The sequence below is a fragment of the Schistocerca serialis genome, chromosome 11 (assembly GCF_023864345.2).
Source record: "Schistocerca serialis cubense isolate TAMUIC-IGC-003099 chromosome 11, iqSchSeri2.2, whole genome shotgun sequence".
In the NCBI taxonomy this organism is placed as follows: Eukaryota; Metazoa; Arthropoda; class Insecta; order Orthoptera; family Acrididae; genus Schistocerca; species Schistocerca serialis.
Window position 1 is genome coordinate 86384291 of NC_064648.1, and position 22781 is coordinate 86407071.

General features: G+C 39.6%; 2 protein-coding genes across 10 annotated transcripts in view; both read right to left on the reverse strand.

Moving 5' to 3' along the window:
* Positions 1-22781, reverse strand: part of LOC126426959 (zinc finger protein 726-like) — an 809906-nt gene that overhangs the window by 333456 nt on the left and 453669 nt on the right. The gene's annotated exons all lie outside the window — the stretch shown is intronic.
* LOC126426958 (uncharacterized) overlaps positions 1864-22781 on the reverse strand; it is a 474113-nt gene continuing 453195 nt past the window's right edge. The window contains exon 9 of the transcript XR_007576468.1: positions 1864-2490. The gene's annotated coding sequence lies outside the window, so the exon portion shown is untranslated. The remainder of the gene's footprint in view (positions 2491-22781) is intronic.

Sequence of the window (22781 nt, forward strand, 5' to 3'; positions counted from 1 at the left end):
TACATCCCATAATGGTATGGCCAGATCTTTGACATTTATAGCATCACATGGTGTTAGGAACAAATGGGTGAACCTTAAGGCAGATATAGCTGACAAGGATATGTTCCAGTAATTAGGGAATACTAAGTGTTAGAATATACGTTGCCAATTTTTCCAGTTTTCCATTGACTCTCCTCATATAATTCTGCACCTCTGTGATGCTCACAATCTTCCACTCTTCACACAACTCCATGGGGTCCATCTCCATTATATCAGAGCAGATAACCACGCCCTTAGTATACTTATATACCCACATTGGGAGCATGCTATGTTCCGTATATGCTGCAGCAATGCCCTCAAATGCGCACTTTTCGCCCTTTATACCTAGAGTGCTACTGACTAGTTAACTCGCACCACCTTGTCATTTATATTTTCTACCCCATATCTGGCTGCTATGTTGTGTTTCAGTGATATGTCTTCCTGTGATCTCATTCTGATGATTTCGACTTTGCTTTATGTCTTACTGCTTATCAGGATTAGCTTCACAGCATTTTTTATTGTCAACTATTCTTCTAAGGGACAGATCGTTGAGATACTAATACTGACACAGAGGGTGTATTATTCCATGTCATTGCATGCAGTAACTCTTCCACTTACTCTGAATGAAACAATCTGAAGTTGTCTCCACCAGCAGGTGTAAGAATAGTGTCTAATATTTCAACAAAATGATATAACAGATGGTTCTCCGAATCCGAAATTTCTGAAAGAGACAGCGAAAAGCATTAAGTGAAATCAAATTTACTGAAAAATTTGATTGGAAAGAAAACAATTTTTGTCAACTTTAGCACACTGATACCGATATTTCTTGCGACATGAATATTAACAAAGGACTCACTATTTATGTTATTTTTGACACAAGATATTTCGCTGACAAATACAAAGGCTTTTGAAATGCCTTGATGTTTATTCCACATGTACAGTAAAGAATAGGGCAAGAATCGTATCAGATTGACAAAATATTTAAAGTTCAGTCAATTATGATATTTAAGTATGCATCTATAACCACAAACATATACAAGTAATTTCCATTTCCCTTAAACTTTTTATGTCATAATTGCACACAAAATTGATATTTCTATACATTCCCACTAACCGTTTAGGCCCTTTGTAGCTGTCTATGGATGAAATGCTCCTTTCTACCAACAGTTCAGTATGAAAGTTTCTAATTATGTATGTCTGATCTCGAAAGCTACAGTAAAGACAGAGAGTATTATTAACTATATGACCGAACCAGGTCATCCATTTTCAACACAGCAAAAGTTATTGGAAATTTAAGAAATGCATCACCAATTTTCAATAATGGATGAGAGATGTTCTGTAGCCATTCTACTTAACTTTTTACACATATTATATGTGTTAAATATCAAATTTACAAGACATGTATTACATATTATATACTTACTTGAATATTAGATGGGTAACCTCTGACCTGCCAGGAATTAAGTTCTCACTCTAGTAGAAAATCATTCCTGAAGCTACACCATTTGAATATAATTAAAATGATTTTAAAGAGGTTCAGAACAAACTTCAATATTTGAGAACAAGAAAGAAATGATCAGCATACTCCATTTTTCTATGAAGTAGCACAATTCTTTTGGCAACAAAAACACAGTAAACAAAAATTGTCATTGATGGCTTTCATGCCCCACACAAAATGAGACTGTATAACTGGCGTATGAACAGAAGTCAACAGACTACATAAGAGGACACATGAAGTACAGTGGGTATTATCAACTAATAATTATGTAGGAACACTGAACTCATGATGTGCATTGAATATGATATGTAATTATCAGAATAGTTTATTAAAATCAAATTACAAGCTGTTGACGGAAAAGTCACCTTTAAATCACTAGATCTGTAATGACTTAATTTCCAGCAATCCTTATAATGAAGAACTATTTTCTTTTCACCTGCTATAATGGTACTCTTGGTGGTAACAAATTTTATAAAGTAACCAGGCTTCACAGATAGCACTCCAGAAATACTCAGCACATTGCACCATGATACTTCAGTGTTTGTTCACCAGGGAAACCCAGATGCACATTACATAATGCAGATACATAATGGCTAAGTATTACCAATCAATAAGGACAAATGGCTGACAAGCAGGATCAAACTCATTTCTGTTTCCCTTGCCACATAAGAAATCAAAACGGGTTGCAATACATAGGCAGCCGAAGATACCATTTTACAGATAGCAACTGACAGATTTAGTACTTTATCCTATATTTACAAAACATACTACTCTTTTAGAAACAATAAAGAACTATCTTTGATGGAACTGTCAATTATTTCAACAGAAATGTATTCCACAGCTAGTTGGTTGCAAAGGCATGTCATAGAAAAGCACCACAATTGATTAATATGAGGTGGAATCAGATTCTTCAGATAATACTAACAATCAAGCCTTATTATACATGTATAAATAAAGAAACTTACACAAGCAACCTTCAGACACAAATGTTGATACAATGAACAATATTATATAACTATTAACTAATAAAAGTTTACAATGTCCCACACATACATCAATAATGAAGTCTCAAAAGAAAGTTTCTTCAAACTATCTTTTGTATATGAAATTTAAATAATGTACTGATATATGCGTAAACATGTAATTCAATAATGTGTCCAAAAGTGCACTGATTATTACAGCAGGAGAAAGTATATATATTTTTTATACTACGACCATATGTACAATGCTGAAGTCGCTGTTTAGACTGTTCTACTGATATTTTACAAAACTACCTTACATGAGGATAAATTATAATTAGCAATATCAGCAAAACTACACAGGTTAAATACAAGGGGTACATACATTAAAAACAATTCTCAATTTTCATTTAGATCTTTCAAGAGACAAATAAACACAAGTAGAACAAACACTTCACACACACACACACACACACACACACACACACACACACACACACACACACACACACACGGCTGGATACAAAGGGCTACTTTTAGCCAGTTTACACACGCAACAATTATCTCTCAAAATACAACCTTTAAAAAGTTGGTCTGCATTTCCACATGTAAGATTTTCCACAAGAACCTGTAAAAATTTTTCGACTACGCACACCTGACAATGATCAGGGCCCTCCACAATGCACTGATATAGAATCATAATAATATCTAGAACAATTCCCTCTGTGCAATTACTGTTTTCTGTCTTCAGCACAAACTGCTTAAAAAATCTCAAGGAGTTTTTGCAGCTGATCAGTGACATATTTTTGTGAGATCTGTCTTCTATATTAACATACCTCCCTAGCTTATCGAAATTTCTTTAAAATATTCCACAGTTATAATATTTTTGTACCATGGTGAATGTGTATTAACCTATGCGCATTCAGACTACCAGACTGAGTAAAGGCTTTGCCACAAATGTCACATTTGTACGGTCGCTCGCCAGTATGTATTAAGTAATGTTTCTTCAGACAGCGAGACTCGGTAAATGATTTGTCACAAACAACACATTTGTGTGGTCTCTCACCAGTATGTATCAAAACATGCTTCCTCAGTCCACCAGACTCTGTAAATGATTTTCCACATACATTACATACGTGTGGTTTCTCACCAGTATGTCTTAATTTGTGCGCCTTGAGACCACGACGATTAGTAAATAATTTCCCACAGATATCGCATTTGTGTTTTTCTTCTCCATTGTGTATTAATGTATGGACATTTAGATTCCAAGAGTTTGTGAACGATTCACCACAAACATTACATTTGTGTGATGCCTCACCAGTATGTTGTATAATATGAGCCTTAAGATTATGTGACCTTGTAAACGATTTGCCACAAAAGTCACATTTGTAAGGTTTCTCCCCGGTATGTATTAATAAGTGATGCTTGAGAGTGTCGGATACAGTATATGATTTCCCGCAAACATGGCATTTGTGGGGTCTGTCGCCAGTATGTATTAACATGTGCTTCTTCAGGCTACCACATGCCGTAAAGGATTTCCCACAGATCTCACAGTTGTATGGTCTCCCACCGATATGTATTATGGAATGCGTCTTGAGATGACTACTCAGAATAAATGATTTCTCACAAACGTTACATTTGTGCGGTCTCTCGCCAGTATGTGACAGAGAATGCTGCTTGAGATGACAATAGCGAGTAAAAGCAACCCCACAAATTTTGCATTTATGTGGTCTCTTGTCAGTATGTATGAAAGAATGTTTCTTAAGACTGCGCAACGCATCAAACGATTTTCCACAAACGTCACATACGTGTGGTCTATCATCATTGTTTGTTACAGAATGACTTGACTGACTATAGGATTCCCGAAAAATATTAGATCTGTTTCGTTTGATATTACAGTCTGTGCTATGTTGTTCACTATCTTCTTCACTAGTCCTTTTTTCCACCATTAAATGTCTACTCAAGCCATCATGGGTATGAAATACTTCACCACATGTGGTACAGATATGTACAGGTGGTTTTACACCATCAATATGTGTAAATACATGCATTATTAGACTGTACTTTGACAAAAAGGTTTGCTTGCATGAACTACATGTGAATTCATTTTCCTTGAAGCTGTTATTATTTCTAGCACATAGGGCATTATCCTGCTTAGAGAAACACACTCGATTTAGAGATCCACTACCAACAACATGTGTCGATTTCTCTGCATCAATGTCCAGCTCCTCACAAGTCACTCCCTGCAGGTGTGTTTCTTCACATCCAGTGTTAACAGACTCATTAACGATTTTAGTCAACCTGAAGCATGAACAGAAAGGCAGTAAATATCTCATTCTCTAGATACACAAACATTACTTCAATTGTCTACAAATTCTTATTTCTAATGGAGAAATTGTTTCAAGTATACACATAAGAACATTCCTGCTCATTCACTGCTTATGAGATGAAACTGTTTCACAAGCGGCAAGATAAACTAGAACTAGCTTGAACCTTGTGTGGTTCCAAATTGAGTTTACAGTGGTATTGGTAACAATATTACAACAAATATTTATGATAACACCAGCAGTACACTGAGTTAAACAGCCTGAGGAGCCTGTTTTTCAGAAGAGATGATTATATGGGAAAATTTCATTTTTTCCACTCATATATTGCATGTTCTCTATGTTAACTGCAGTTACATTTGTGGCTCAAAATAGGAAAGTCAATTTATAAAAATTGACACCAAAGTAAAGCTTCAATTCGAGTTCGCATTAATTTTCTTCATACATTCTATAGTTAAGTTATGTTTATATGTCGTGCAGTGATTAGTTGCACTGAGTGCACACCATCCATCCTGTATTTGTTGTTTTATGTAAAACACTGTGGCAGTAAATGCATGTATAGAGTACATGCGAGTTGCAATGTTACCCTTTTCGTATCGTTCTTTGGTCATTACTCATTGATTTACAATGGTGCTGAACTGTCATGCTACAGCCTCACGTGTGTGTGTGTTTCTGTCTGGGTCAATAACTGATGCTATGATGTCATTCGGTTGACTGTAGGTGCCTTGGTTTTCTTGGTTACATTAAATGAGAAACAGTGAATTGTGGGAATTTCGTAATAATGATCTTATAGCATAAATATTAGGTAAACATTTTAAGATGTAATCTGTTGAATATGATGTAGCAGCCACAAACACTGACAGCAGGACAGTCCAGTGGAATGGAAGGACCTCCAAAAGTCTTCCTGCATGAAATTACATGCCTGTAAGGATTATGAAGATAATGCCTGGAATTTGGAAAGATAGATCAGCTAAAAAAAGATTAAAGTAAGCCATAATCAAAGCACTGAGTGAAGTGCAGCAGAATTTAAAAAACAAATCCAAACTTGAGAACAGTGCAAGCCTCTTCTTGAGCTACTGGGATCTAGTCACAAGGCTACTGGATTTGTGGTAAAGATACAGATGACTAGCTGGTCACAGATTGAGGTGATTGCAGAGCACAGATGGGAACGAAATGTAATGAAGCTTTAGCCCTGATGCAGAGCTGGTGTTAAACAGAACAAGCTGCAAGTCGTAGTAAATTAAACAACTTACACAGTGCTGAAAGGTAAACCATCTGCAACATGGTATTTATTTTACAGACTAAACAATATTCAATTAATAGACATCCCTCATATTGCTAACTCGGTCTTTATCTTGATAATGATCTCATTTTTAAAGACTATGTACAAACTATGCCCAAACAAACCACAAAATTAATTTACAAGACTGCAAATATCACCACAGGTCAATACAGAATAACACTTGACACAGGACAGTAACTTGCTGCTGACTGATTGCTGTAGCTGGGGCCAATGACTGGGCATATAAAATTATACAGGAAGAGCCATTCACAATACTACATTGGATGCAGAAGAGAGTATTTCTACAAATCATACTTGCATATGGATAAATACTAATAATCCTGTAAATACACTTCCTACAATTGCAATTTTGGAGGAGCCACTTACTGCCTACAAAGAGAAAATGTGAAGAAAATGCAGGCGGTAACTAGAGATGTACTGGACAATATAGGTGCTGAACAGAGGTAGGCAGACAAAGTCAGTGTATGTGGACACATGGTACTGGTTAGAGGGTGTGTTCAATAATGCCAAATGTTAAAGAGTGAATTGGACTGAATGACTTACTTCCAGCAACTGGTTTTGCGAAACATAGGCATTGACCCTAACCCTCATATCGATGCGTATTCAAGTCCAAAGAAGACAACTTGGTGTGGTCAGACTGGAATCATGGTACATCATTCTTCATCATGGTGATCCAGATGACTATTCCAAACGATACAGGTGAGGGGTCCAAGCAATGTCCACTTTTAAAATGCTATGATCCAAAAAAAGCACGTGAAATTTTGCAGCGTCTTTAAAGAATTCACTGGCAAAAAAAAAAAAGAACAGGAAGTATACATAACTGAATCAGGTGCAAGCTGATAATCCAAAGAAAATAACATGCAAAAGTAGATGGAAATTCCCTGCCACCTACTGCCACTCTGATGATTTTCACATGTCTGTGTTCTGACACTGACTGGCTTCGCTCAACTCTGTGGAGCTGGCTCTTCAACCACTATCACTGGTTACAACTGGGCACATGGAGCAGACGCCACTGCCAAGTTCATGGTCCAAACCAAAGGGGGTGCCGCACTTCTCCACCACTTTTCCCGTGCCTCTTCTTCTTGCTGATTTCTTCACATTCGCTTCATAATTTATTGCCTCTTGGATCCCATTTCCAGAATTTCTGCATGCTGTAAGGCTGCAACACAGATAGGACACTGACCACCTTTCTTATGGTGCAACTGCAACTGTCATGGCTGCCAGCACACTGACTACATATCACCTGATTTTAATACTATTGTGTAAAGTGCTCTATTCATTGACATTTAGTGCTGAATGCAGCTGTGAGAGGTTCCACCTTAAAAGTCAAAGCACATTAGCATACCCAGCATGAAGATCATTTAGATGACATCCTCTCTGTTCTTGAAGCCTGTACTGTTCTCAGATATATCTACTGCCAGGATGAACAGTGGAGGTCACTTCTTATCAGTTCGATCATGACGCTTCTGTAGCACATTGAATCCATGGTCAAACAGTGCTTGATGCGGTCTTATCATCAAATGTCCATGGCAGCCCTTGTAGGAGGGCTGTTAGTTCTTGTGTCTTCTTCTGGAGAACTGTCCTACTTGGGTATTCAGTCTGATAGCCCTCAATCGTCCTCATGGTCACATCAAGTGATTGCACATAGCTCCAGTGCGGCATTGTTATTAGCTGCACTGACCTTGAGGGTGTACTGAAATTGCAGAATTTCCATGTCATTCAATTTATCCTCTGTCTACTGAATGTATACAGGTAGGATATTACAAAACTACCTGTCACAAAGTAGCGCTACTTCTCTTCTATGAAGCCCTACACCTGAGTTTCACTTATATCTAGGGACAGCAAATAATGGTGCCTATTGGGCGCACTCGGCATGAGTTGGCCCTACAAGTTCTAGTGGCTTCTGATCACAGACAGTGAATGCTTACAGCAGTCTTCTGTGTACTGTTTGTGCAGTCTAATTACTGTGCATTAGTTTAGCTTAATGCATCTCTCATTTGAAAACTGGAAAAGCAATTTCTCCCATCATGTAGCAGCAATAACAGCTTATATCACCAAATTGTCCAACATACCAGGCTGATAATCAGAATTTCTGCAAAAATTAACAATACATACAGACAGTCATAACTTTTCTCCTTTATGTAGGAGACTGAAAATCAGCTGAGAAGCTTAAGAAAAGAGGTTTATACACTCCTGGAAATTGAAATAAGAACACCGTGAATTCATTGTCCCAGGAAGGGGAAACTTTATTGACACATTCCTGGGGTCAGATACATCACATGATCACACTGACAGAACCACATGCACATAGACACAGGCAACAGAGCATGCACAATGTCGGCACTAGTACAGTGTATATCCACCTTTCGCAGCAATGCAGGCTGCTATTCTCCCATGGAGACGATCGTAGAGATGCTGGATGTAGTCCTGTGGAACGGCTTGCCATGCCATTTCCACCTGGCGCCTCAGTTGGACCAGCGTTCGTGCTGGACGTGCAGACCGCGTGAGACGACGCTTCATCCAGTCCCAAACATGCTCAATGGGGGACACATCCAGAGATCTTGCTGGCCAGGGTAGTTGACTAACACCTTCTAGAGCACGTTGGGTGGCACGGGATACATGCGGACGTGCATTGTCCTGTTGGAACAGCAAGTTCCCTTGCCGGTCTAGGAATGGTAGAACGATGGGTTCGATGACGGTTTGGATGTACCGTGCACTATTCAGTGTCCCCTCGACGATCACCAGTGGTGTACGGCCAGTGTAGGAGATCGCTCCCCACACCATGATGCCGGGTGTTGGCCCTGTGTGCCTCGGTCGTATGCAGTCCTGATTGTCGCGCTCACCTGCACGGCGCCAAACACGCGTACGACCATCATTGGCACCAAGGCAGAAGCGACTCTCATCGCTGAAGACGACACGTCTCCATTCGTCCCTCCATTCACGCCTGTCGCGACACCACTGGAGGCTGGCTGCACGATGTTGGGGCGTGAGTGGAAGACTGCCTAACGGTGTGCGGGACCGTAGCCCAGCTTCATGGAGACGCTTGCGAATGGTCCTCGCCAATACCCCAGGAGCAACAGTGTCCCTAATTTGCTGGGAAGTGGCGGTGCGGTCCCCTACGGCACTGCGTAGGATCCTACGGTCTTGGCGTGCATCCGTGCGTCGCTGCGGTCCGGTCCCAGGTCGACGGGCACGTGCACCTTCCGCCGACCACTGGCGACAACATCGATGTACTGTGGAGACCTCACGCCCCACGTGTTGAGCAATTCGGCGGTACGTCCACCCGGCCTCTCGCATGCCCACTATACGCCCTCGCTCAAAGTCCGTCAACTGCACATACGGTTCACGTCCACGCTGTCGCGGCATGCTACCAGTGTTAAAGACTGCGATGGAGCTCCGTATGCCACGGCAAACTGGCTGACACTGACGGCGGCGGTGCACAAATGGTGCGCAGCTAGCGCCATTCGACGGCCAACACCGCGGTTCCTGGTGTGTCCGCTGTGCCGTGCGTGTGATCATTGCTTGTACAGCCCTCTCGCAGTCTCCGGAGCAAGTATGGTGGGTCTGACACACCGGTGTCAATGTGTTCTTTTTTCCATTTCCAGGAGTGTATTTAACCTGCAAATCTTTACTACACATTATATTTCAACATCATTTTTCCGGACTTTTAGTCTTCACTGTTTCAAACCTTGCTCTTACAGAAAATTATGGAAAGGACGATATTGACACAACATTCTTGTACTATTGTAACAAATATTGTTGTTGTTGTGGTCTTCAGTCCTGAGGCTGGTTTGATGCAGTTCTCCATGCTACTCTATCCTGTGCAAGCTTCTTCATATATTTGTGTCAAATGAGTTTTCTATTGGTGATGAAGCTTTAATTTCACGGTTGAACGTTGTGCACGCAGATTGTCATATTATTCATTGTTTATCTATGAAGGAGGAAGTGGCGTCGGACTCGTCGGATATTGAGAGCCCGGAGGAGGTTATTTGCCTTTCGTCGGATGAGGATGGTCCGGAGGGGTCGCGCTGCACGCCCGAGGCGGTTAATACGTCGACAGACGATTCTGACTAAACCGTATTTTGGACGTATGTGCAGGTGGCGCACAGAATATACCCAATCGGATAGTGTTAGGTTCGAGTATGGAAAGATGGGCGCCACTGAGAAATATGATGAAAATGCTAGTAACTTTACTACATTAAAACATTATGACATAACAGATGAGTTTAAGTTCTTTGCTAACAAGTATGAATCAGTAATAATTAATAAGGTTGTCACATATGTATATAGGATTAATGTTAGAGTTGAACGTTTGACACTGGATGATAGAGCTAATTAGAAAATATTTGAAGACCAAGGTGCTTTGGAGAAAGTTCGTATAGCATGCAGCAATAAAATTGGGCCGTTCAGTCTTAGACCAGAACGATCATCTGGAGTCCCATGGCGTAAATATAATAGAAAAAATAGGTTTAAGTTTGTAACGTATTCAAAGCCTGAGATTAGTGCAGACATATCAAAAGTAAAGTCGTGGACTGATTTGGAAACACAATGTCGAGCAAAAAACAATTTATTTCAAGGAATTAACCCATTTTATATTGGATTAGAAATTGCTGGTGATGAACCTGCAAAGAATGATGTAGTACAAAGTGAAGTGAAATATGTAACGTTTGTTGTAAGGAATAGAGTGTACATGACATTTTGTAAAAGAAAAGGTACCGTTACGTTCTAAATAAAGATTATTGTTTACAGCCAATGTCTGCGTTGGAATTTTTTTATGGCAAGTGGGACCACATAAGAAACTACCCGGACGACCTGCGCCTCGCCTTCCATGTTCCTACCAGTCAAGAACGCATCGATGAATTAGCAATTACATTTTATGGAAATAAGATTAATTATTCCGCTGCTGTAATTGTTTTAGAGGAGTTATGGTATTATAAACCAAATTTGCAGCAATTGATTGGTCAGTTTAGGCAAGCATACATCCTTCTGAATCTGCTTAGTGTATTCATCTCTTGGTCTCCCTCTACGATTTTTATCCTCCACGCTGTCCTCAAATACTAAATTGGTGATCCCATGATGCCTCAGAACGTGCCCTAACAACCGATCCCTTCTTCTAGCACGTTGTGCCACAAACTCCTCTTCTCCCCAATCATATTCAATACTTCCTCATTAGTTATGTGATCTACCCATCTAATCTTCAGCATTCTTCTGTAGCACCACATTTCTAAAGCTTCTATTCTCTTCTTGCCCAAACTATTTATCGTCCATGCTTCACTTCCATACATGGCTACACTCCATGGAAATACTTTCAGAAACGACTTTCTGACACTTAAATCTATACTCAATGTTAACAAATTTCTATTCTTCAGAAACGCTTTCCTTGCCACTGCCAGTCTACATTTTATATCCTCTCTACTTCGACCATCATCAGTTACTTTGCTCGCCAAATTCCAAAACTCCTTTACTACTTTAAGTGTCTCATTTCCTCATCTAATTCCCTCAGCATCCCCCGACTTAATTCGACTACATTACATTATCCTCGTTTTGCTTTTGTTGATGTTCAGCTTATATGCTCCTTTCAAGACGCTGTCCATTCCTTTCAACTACTCTTCCATGTCCTTTGCTGTCTCTGACAGAATTACAATGTCATCGGTGAACCTCAAAGTTTTTATTTCTTCTACATGGATTTTAATACCTACTCCGAATTTTTCTTTTGTTTCCTTTACTGCTTGCTCAATATACAGATTGAATAACATTGGGGAGAGGGTACACACCTGTCTCACTCCCTTCCCAACAGCTGCTTCCCTTTCATGCCCATTGATACTAACTGCCATCTGGTTTCGGTACAAATTGTAAATAGCCTTTCGCTCCCCGTATTTTACCCCTGCCACCTTTAGAATTTGAAAGACAGTATTCCAGTCAACATTGTCAAAAGCTTTCTCTAAGTCCACAAATGCTAGAAACGTAGGTTTGTCTTTCCTTAATCTATTTCCTAATATAAGTCGTAGAGTCAGTATTGCCTCACGTGTTCCAATATTTCTACGGAATCCAAACTGATTTTCCCTGAGGTCAGCTTCTACCAGCTTTTCCATTTGTCTGTAAAGAATTCGCGTTAGTATTTTGCAGCTGTGACTTATTAAACTAATAGTTCGGTAATTTTCACATCTATCAACATCTGCTTTCTTTAGGATTGGAATTATTATATTCCTCTTGAAATCTGAGGATATTTCGCCTGTCTCATACATCTTGCTCACCAGATGGTAGAGTTTTGTCAGGACTGGTTCTCCGAAGGCCGTCAGTAGTTCTAATGAATGTTGTCTACTCCCGGTGCCTTGTTTCCACTCAGGTCTTTCAGTGCTCTGTCAAACTCTTCATGCAGTATTGTATCTCCCATTTCATTTTCATGTACATGCTCTTCCATTTCCAAAATATTGTCTTCAAGTACATCGCCCTTGTATAGACCCTCTATATACTCCTTCCACCTTTCTGCTTTCCCTTCTTTGCTTAGAACTGCGTTTCCATCTGAGCACTTGATATTCATAAAAGTGGTTCTCTTTTCTCCAAAGGTCTCTTTAATTTTCCTGTAGGGACTATCTATCTTACCCGTAGTGATATAAGCCTCTACTTCCTTACATTTGTCCTCAAGCTATCTCTGCTTAGCCATTTTGCACTTCCTGTCGATCTCATTTTTGAGACGTTTGTATTCCTTTTTGTCTGCTCCATTTACTGCATTTTTGTATTTTTTCCTTGATCAATTAAATTCAGTATTTCTTCTGATACCCTAGGATTTCTACTAGCCCTCGTCTTTTTACCTATTTGATCCTCTGCTGCCTTTACTACTTCATCCCTCAGAGCTACCCATTCTTCTTCTACTGTATTTCTTTCCCCCATTCGTGACAGTTATTCCCTTATGCTCTCCCTGAAACTCTGTACAGACACTGGTTTAGTCAGTTTACCCAGGTCCCATCTCCTTAAATTTCCACCTTTTTGCAGTTTCTTCAGTTTTAATCTACAGTTCATAACCAATAGATTGTGGTCAGATTCCACATATGCCCCTGGAAATGTCTTACAATTTAAAACCTGGTTCCTAAATCCCTGTCTTACCATTATATAACCTATGTGAAATCCTGTCAGTATCTCCAAGCTTCTTCCACGTATACAGCCTTCTTTTACGATTCTTGAACCAAGTGTTAGCTATGATTAAGTTGTCGTCTGTGCAGAATTCCACCAGGCGGTTTCCTCTTTCATTACTTAGCCCCAATCCATATTCACCTACTACGTTTCCTTCTCCTCCTTTTCCTACTCTCGAATTCTAGTCACCCATGACTATTGAATTTTCATCTCCCTTCACTACCTGAGTAACGTCTTTTATCTCATCATAGATTTCATCAATTTTTCCACCATCTGCAGAGTTAGTTGGCATGTAAACTTGTACTACTGTAGTAGGCATGGGCTTCGTGTATATCTTAGCCACAATAATGTGTTCATTATGCTGTTTGTAGTAGCTTACCCGCAATCCTATTTCTTTATTCATTATTAAACCTACTCCTGCATTACCCCTATTTGATTTTGTCTTTAAAATCCTGTATTCACCTGACCAAAAGTCTTGTTCCTCCTGCTACCGAACTTAACTAATTCCCACTATATCTAACTTTAACCTATCCATTTCCCTTTTTAAATTTTCTAACCTACCTTCGTGATTAAGGGATCTGACAATCCATCCTCCGATCTGTAGAACGCCAGTTTTCTTTCTCCTGGTAAAGACGTCCTCTTGAGTAGTCCCTGCCTGGAGATCCGAATGGGGGACTATTTTACCTTCGGAATATTTTACCCAAGAGGACGCTATCATCATTTATCCGTACAGTAAATCTGCATGCCCTTGGGATAAATTATGGCTGTAGTTTCCCCTTGCTTTCAGCCGTTCACAGTACCAGCACAAGCCCGTTTCGGTTAGCGTTACAAGGCCAGATCAGTCAATCATCCAGACTGTTGCCCCAGCAACTACTGAAAAGGCTGCTGCCCTCTTCAGGAACCACATGTTTGTCTGGCCTCTTAACAGATACCCCTTCCGTTGTGGTTGCACCTATGGTACGGCCATCTGTATCGCTGAGGCACGCAAGCCTCCCCACCAACGGCAAGGTCCATCGATCATGGGGGGAGGGAGGGGGGATCCATGGTTCATATAAGGCCTCTCAAATCTGAAATTCATATCAAAATTAATCAAAATCAAAACTGATGAAATAAAAAATGTACTTTTTTGAACTGATTGCTATATGTGAAATTTAAATATCTCATTCTTGAAACAAAAATAAGCTTACAAATCATTTCAGAGAATCGTATCATCAATTACTTTGCCCCAGTTCTCACCATAAAAAAATGTGCTTTGACAATTTGCCATACTTTTTGAAACCAGTGTCATCAGCAGTGATACTTTTCATTTGCTTTTTATTTATCAGCAAAAACATTAATTACAAACAGTTTTATTCCAAGCTCACACTGTTTTACATGGCTAAAGTTGTGTTAACAAACAAGAATTCTAATTTCCTGCATTTTTTCATCTGAAACATCTTTAACAAGAAAATTTCCTGTTACAACTACTGACACTATTCACAACAGTATTTGCCCAGTTTTCGAAATATATCATACACTGACAAAAACTACGTACATTCTTATTGTATAGATTTTGCTCTAATAACAGACTCATTAAGAAAACTAGCTTATATCATGAAGCCTGTCAGCTGTTTCTGATTCTCCACGTCAGTGCAGTACACTAATAAGTGTTCTGTACTGAGAAAAATAATTGGTTCATTGGTGTGTGGGGTTGAAGGAAGCAGACTGCAAAAGTCATCGATTCAGAAAAATAAATACAAGTCTATGTGTTATCGGCAGAGTTAATCCACTGAAATGAATGTTATATGAAAATACAAAGTTACTTATAAACTGTTGCTCTTGGGTATGTAATTCTCAAGCGAATTACATAAAGTTGTTACTTAAAGATCAACTTCCAGGCTAATAATGGAAACCAGTGTCACAATGTTTGTCCTGCCATCACACCAATCTATCTCCATAGTCCCTGGCAATCAGCATCATACAGTATTAGTTGGTTAAGATAGTAAGAATTGGAACACTTCTCTCTGAAAACTTACTCATACTTTGAGGAGAACTTACCTACAATTTTAGTTTTGGCCATGTTTTCAGGGAATTTATGTAAAGTTACTCATTACCATCAACTGAAGACCCCAAAAACTGCACAAGCAGCCTAGGTGCTATGACACATTGTGAGTTGAAGTTGTAATAATGCACATGGGATTAAAAATTTCAGTAATTAACAGACAATTTTGAATTTCATGAGGACTGAGTCAAACAGCTCCTTGCCATAAAGGCCAATTAAGGGTTCACTGTCTGCCACCATAGAGCACTATATGCTGTAGACAACAGCTAAGTGCAACCGATCAAATCACTCGGCCAGCATTAAGTTTTCCTGTCCCTAGACAAATGTCCAAGTTTCTTACATTACACATTTTTAATCATAGTGTTGCCTTCTGCTTGCTATGGGAGTTCTTACACATGCTGTGCACTTGTTACAAATTGCAGGTGGTGTAAAAATAGGTAACAAAACAAATTTCGCTTCCTATCAGAACAGCATTTTTCTCTTTTCTGCTTCAACTCACATAATTGAAGTAGAGTCATAAGATTAAACCTCTTTCTGGGTCTGATCCCTGAATATTGTGATGGTTTGCTGAATGATAAATCTGAGGGTTCTGCCTCAGAGCCCAAAGACAAAGAAACATGACTATAAGGAGAGGTGGCTTGAGGCAAATTGACAATAATGTAGAGTGCTGTGAGAAGATTGTATGGACGGTGACTTCTGGCTCTGTGCCAGATGTGAGTCTGTGTTACTGGTTAGTATCTGAAACTGAGTGAGAGGTGCAGTAACGTGTGTACCTTTTCATGACCATTGTGTGTGGGTTATACTGTAGAACAACACTGATATTTGATACCATAAGACTAGAAAATAAATGGGTAGGAATTATCGCATCATAAACATGTGAGACACACACTGCAGAAGTGATTGAAGTCCAACATTGATACAGGTGGGCTAACTGCATGTCTGTATTCAACATGATGCCCCCTTTTCACGGCAAAGTTATATGTGAATTTAATTTCCTTACAGGTGTAGCACTTCCCTACTGCTGTCATATATTCCCACCTTCCTTCAATGCCCTAGTAAAACACACCCACATGCTGCTGTGAAAGATGGATTTAAGCACCACAGAGGATTGTACAAACATACCATCAGTTGGCCATCATACACATTCCCATATGAAGGACATAATAATAGTCATCTCAATGCAGAGAAGCAACTAAAAGAGTTAGGAAAAAAAGGAAATCACCTGGTCCAGATGGAATGAAAATTCGATTATACAGGGAGTGCTCTGTGGTACTATCTTTTACTTAGCTTGTATTTATCACCAACATTTCACCCAGCACAAAACCCCAAGTGACTACAATAAAGTGCACATGATTCCCGTGTATAAGAAGGGAAAAGAACATACCCACAAGATTACAGACCAACATCCTTAACATCAGTTTGCCACATATTCATAAGTCAAATATGATAAATTTCTTTGAGGCTGAAGAGTTTCTGTCTACAGTTAAGCATGGATTACGAAAGAATAGTTAATGCAAAACTCAAATGCTCCTTTCCTCACATGATATCCCGCAAGCCATGTATGAAGAACAACAAGCATATACCATATTCTTAGATTTCTGGAAAGCATTTAATACAGTACCCACTGCAGACTGTTAACGAAGGTACCAGTAGGCACAATAGCTTGCCAGATATGTTAATAGCTCAAAGTTTCTTAAGTAACAGAAACCATTAACTGTCCTTGATGGTGAGTGTTCATCAGAGACAAGGGTATCGTCAGGTGTGCTCTAGGGAAGTGTGTTAGGACCACACTTATTCTCTACATATGCAAATGATGTAACAGACATCTCAAGCAGAAATCTGCAGCTCTTTGCTGACGATGTTGAGATGTATGGGAAGGTGTCACCATTGAGTAACTGTATGAGGATATAAGATAACTTAGACAAAATTTCTAGTTGGTGCAAAGAATGACAACTTGCTCCAAATTTGGATAAATTTAAGTTAATGTAAACGTCCAGGATATGCAATCCCAAAGGTTACAATATGGTATTAGTAGTGAACTGCTTGAGACAGTCACATTTATTAAATATTCAGGGGTAACATCGAAAAGTGATAGTAAAGGGAATGAGCATGTAAGGATGGTAGTGGGGAAGGTGAATGGTCAACTGCACGTAGAGCATTGGTGTGACCAATTAATGAGTACTGCTCAAGTGTCTAGGATCTCCCCAAGGACAGAATAAAGGAAGAAATCGATGCAATTCACTACAGGGCCACTACATTTGTTATCTGTAGGGTCAATCAACACGCAGGTGTTACGGATATGCTTCATGAACTCAAATGGGTTGGCCTGAGTGTCTCATTGATACAGATAGTCACACCATAGCTGCAACTGCAATGGAGAAGTATTTCTGTAGAAACCGGACAAAAATTAGGTTCCTGAGGACAGCCAGCAGCATTTCCAGTAGTTCCAGAAGGCAACATCTGGATGATTGCTTAATCTGATCTCATACCCTTGCTGTGCTGGTACTGTAAACAGTTGAAAGCATGGGCAAATTACAGCTATTATTTCTCTGGGGAGCATACAGCTCCTCTGCATAGTTAAATGGTGATGGCACTCTCTTGGGTGAAATATTCCAGAGGTAAAATAGTCCCTCATTTCAGTCTTCAGGCACGGCTACTAAGCAGGATGTTGTCATCCAGAAAAACAACATGAGCTTTCTAGGGGTTGGAGTATGTAAAGTTATATCCCTTAATCAGATAGGCATGTTAAAGAATCTGAAAAGGAAAATGGTTAGGCACCCATTTCACATATAGGGAATTAATGAAGCATGGTGGTGGGAATAATAGGCTTCCCTGTTACACGAGTACAGTTATCAACAAAAAACCATATAGGAGGTAATGAAGAACTAGGTATAATAATGAATAAGAAAACAGGATTGGGTGTAAGCCTCTATCAGCCTAGTGATCACATAATCGTTGCCATTACAGACATTAAGGGAATGCCCACTATGGCAGCAAACTGCTGAGGTTATCGGGACCTAGGCTTACACACTAATTAATCTCTCTCTCTCTCTCACACACACACACACACACACACACACACACACACACACACACACCTATGCCCAAGGGAGGACTTGAACCTCCAACGGGGGAAGCCATGCGAACTGTGTCAAGGCGCCTCAGGCCACACGGCTACCCTGTACGACAATGTGTATGGCAACTAGTGGTTTGTAAGATTGATAGAAAACATACTGGAATCAGAAATGTTGCACAGATATTTAAACGAGACCAAAAACTAATTGTGTTGAGTGAATGTATTTGGTAGCAGGGAAAGGAAGAGAACAAAATATAGGAGGAGGTCATAGACCAGTAGGATTTTACACACAGCATAATTCTGTCATCACTAACTCTTGGTTTAATAAGATTCATGAATGATGACTCTGCAAGTGGAAGAGACTTGGAGACATGGCAAGGTTTCAGACTGATTATGCAAGGGTGTGATAGATATTTTGACACCTGATTTTACATTGTGAAACATTTCCATGGCAAGATATGAGGTTTGACCCTGTTTTATTGCAAATGAGTACAAATTAAAACTTGAGGAATGACACGTATGTGGCAACTTATGGACATGGGACATGAATAAATTGAAAAGGATCAGAGACTGTTGGGAGTTTCAGAAGGAGCATTAGGCAATGTTCATCTGGAACATGGGAAGAGAATACAGTCGAAGAAGAAGGGTAGCTTTGAGGCATGAAATAGTGCAGGAAGCAGAAGATCAAATAAGCATAAAACAAAACACTGGATAACACAGGGCATCTTGACTTCAATTTACAAAAGAAGAAAATATCAAAATGTGACAAATGAAGCAGGCAAAAGGGAATAATGACATCTAAAAAATGAGACTGGAAAAAAGTGTAAAGATGACAGGCAGGAATGGCTAGGGGGCAAATGTAAAACTGTACAGTCCAGTCATATTAAAGTGACAATCTGTAAAAGCCTGAATGTCCATTTTTTGCAGTGCGGAAAAGCAGGACGAAAATCATTCAAATTCCGAAAGATAGCAACAGGGATGTGGAGCCATGCCAACTCCAATACAGCAGCCAGATAAGTAGGTGTTTTAGTTGAGGATCCATGGCACAAATAAACCAATTGAGGTGGCCCCACGGATTTGCTATCAGTTTTAAATCCAGCTTGTCTGGTGGCCAGGAGAGCATGGTAGACTCATCCTGGTGCTCTTCAAACCACATGAGCTGTGTGACACGTGCACTAGGGGTGGACCCTTCCCACAACTGTTGCAGTGCCATACATGCCACTGGCTATCTATCTGATGGAGCTTAAAACATAATTCATCTGAAAAGACTACATGTTGCCACTCATGAGGAGAACATGGGATTCCTCAGAAACTTTGCTCAGTGGAAGAGGGGTCAAAGTAAAGTATTTCCGAGGTACTTCATGCACCTTTTACCACGTGATATCTTCAGAAGACATGGTGGCTCAATGGTTAGCATCATGGCTTCTTAATTTTGCACTCTGTGTTTGAAACCCCATTATTACTTATTTTCGGTTTTATTTATGTACCCATGCCTGTAGAACATTACTCTATGAATGTTTTCCATTATACACTGCTATAACATTGTTCTTATTTGTCTACTAATTTGTATGTCAAGTGAATTAATTTTAAAAAAGAACAAAATTGTTTGAAATTATTTTTGTGAAATTCCTGTAGAGTATCTTGATTCGTAAGTGCAAGTGCCAGTTTTCAGAAAAATAGCCCATAATGCATGGTTTGTTGCAAAATTATTGCCAACACGCGAAATCTTAACTAGTGTTATTGATGTTTCTTTCCTGAGTGAGATTCATACACAGAAATGTCACTTTGGTAAACCTACCTTCACGCAACATTTGTGCCATTCAGAATATCTGTGTTTTGAATGTTTCTGTGATTAGTCTCATCCATGGAAATGCACAAAATCCTCCTGATGAAAAACAATATGAATAACACATAAGAAATTGAAAAAGATTGTAGCCCCTCAACGTACCACACACGTTACATAATACATGTGTGTGACGTACTGTGATATCCAGTTGTGATTTTACAATTAATATGCCTTTATACTCCTAATTTCATAAGAAAGATGCTTTCAGTAACCTACCACGGACATGGGTAGATAAATAAAATAAAAACTATAAAATAAATAAAAACATAAAAATACATAAAAACAATAAAATAAATAAAAACAATAAAATAAATAAAAACAATCATTAGTTTTCAAATACAGAGCGCAAAATTACGAACGATGACCTTAACCACTGAGCCACTATATATTCTGAAGATATCCTGTGTTAAAAGGTACATGAAGTACGTCAAAAAACATGACTTTTTTTCCGAAACAATCAACTATCTACTGATAAGCCGAGACAAGTGTTCGCTTATTTTGACTCCTCTTTTGCTGAGCAAAGTTCATGGGAAGTCAGGTGATGGCACTTGCTGTTTCTCCTTACCAGTGGAAGTCCAGTTGCGGTGGTGGCATGCTAATTCCAGCTTTTGTCGCCAATAAACAGCACTCGGCATGGGTGCATGAACCAGGTACCTGCTGCTCTCTTTCCACATAACAACAACGATTTCACTGTTTCCTGCATCCTCAAAACATGCTTTACATACCCTCTACTGCCAGTTCTGCCACCTGTCTTTGTGACATAGGTGGTGGTGGTGATTGGTTTGTCAGGTACTTAACTGTGTAGTCATCAGCACCACTAGAAAGCCCCATTTTTTACACAGTCCAATTTAGCCATTGCCATGAATGATGATGATGATGAAATGAGAAGTACAAAACAAATACATAGTCCCTGGGCACAGAAAATCCCCATCTGGCCAGGAATAGAACCCAGGATCCTGTGATCCAGAGGCAGCAACACTAGCCACTGGACCATGAGCTGTGGACAAACATAGGTGGGGCTCACATTAATGTGATGATACCATGCATAACCACAAGAAGCATAGATACTCCTTATAGCAAGATTAAAGACACCTTTGCATAAAAGTAGAGAAGAGATGAAACACAGGCTGGCAACGGCAAGAAAACACATCTGAAATACTGGAATGGAATTTGTTAACATCTAACTTAAATTTAGCTCTGAGGATATCTTTTTTGAAGCTGTTTGTCTGCAGTGTAGCCTTGTACAAAAGTGAAATGTGGGTGATAGGCAATTCACACAGAACAGAATGGAACAGAAGCTTTTGGAATGTGATGCTACAAGAGAATGCTGATGATTGGATGTCAGGATTGAACAAAAATAATGAGGCACTGAATGAAATTGGGAAAAATAGAAATTTATGGCACAACACCTCTGGTTGAAAGAACACATTTGATGCATCCTCAAGGAATTGTCAATTTGGTAATGGAAGAAATTGTGGAGCATAAATATTGATGAAGGAGACCAAGATTTGAATACAATAAGCAGGTTCAAATGGATGAAGGTTGTGATAGGTATGCAGTGATCATGACACACACAATAGGTTAACATGGAGGGGTGTATCAAATTAGCCTTCAAACTGAGGACCATGACAACCACAACAACAACAACAACAACAACAACAACAACAAGTCATTATTATCGAACAGATACTGTCAGAAACATTAAACATTAAGCTAATATTAATTAATATCGTAACTTTTAGTTTTATATCTCTTCCACTGGGGGTGTTTTCAAATGGAGAATTGAGGACGACATTGTTCCCACAAGTCGAAGAAGGAAAACAGTCCACTCAGAGCTCAGAATGCCTGAGCAAATCTAGCTAAATTGAGCTGAAACTGGTATCCCTGATATTGCTCAATAACAATAATGCTTGTTTAACAAGTATTTTGCCTCAATATTCACTCTTGTAATCCACTTCCATCTCACTTCAATGAGCTAACCGCCGTCTGCTTCACGTCTGCTGTGCAGCGAGCTACCTTAGTTTACGTATTAACTGTATTATTCTTACTTGTCACTGCTTCTTTCGTGTGTTTTTGCTTTTAGGAAGCTTTGATTGTCGGGTGCTACTAATAGTGTTCCATAGATTTCGTGTTTGTTTTGAATACAGTCAGAGAGAGTCCCTTTAGTCAACCATAGTGCCAGTAGTGCTAGTGTTTGTTTTCAATACAGGTCAGAGACAGGTAGTACAATTTTCATTGTTTTCTACAAGAAGTGGCTAGCAATCACAGTTTAGTCAATAATCAGCCGCCTTTAGTGAATTAGCAGTCTAGTTAAAAGTTGATTAAGTCTCTTCAGTAAATTGATTCCTTAGGATGGATAGGATGTGTGACTGCTGTGTACGGACGCAGGAGGAGCTGGCCACTCTTCGCGAACAGTTCAGCGTGTTGATGGCTGCGGTCAGCTGTCTTCAGGCTGCTGCCTCGGAGTGTAGCGGCAGTGGGGAGTCTGGTGCGTCGCAAGGTACACCCCAGTTGTTACATGCTTCACCCACTGTCCCTGCTGTCGAGACATCTTCGTGGGTACCGGGCATGGTTTGGCCACCCTC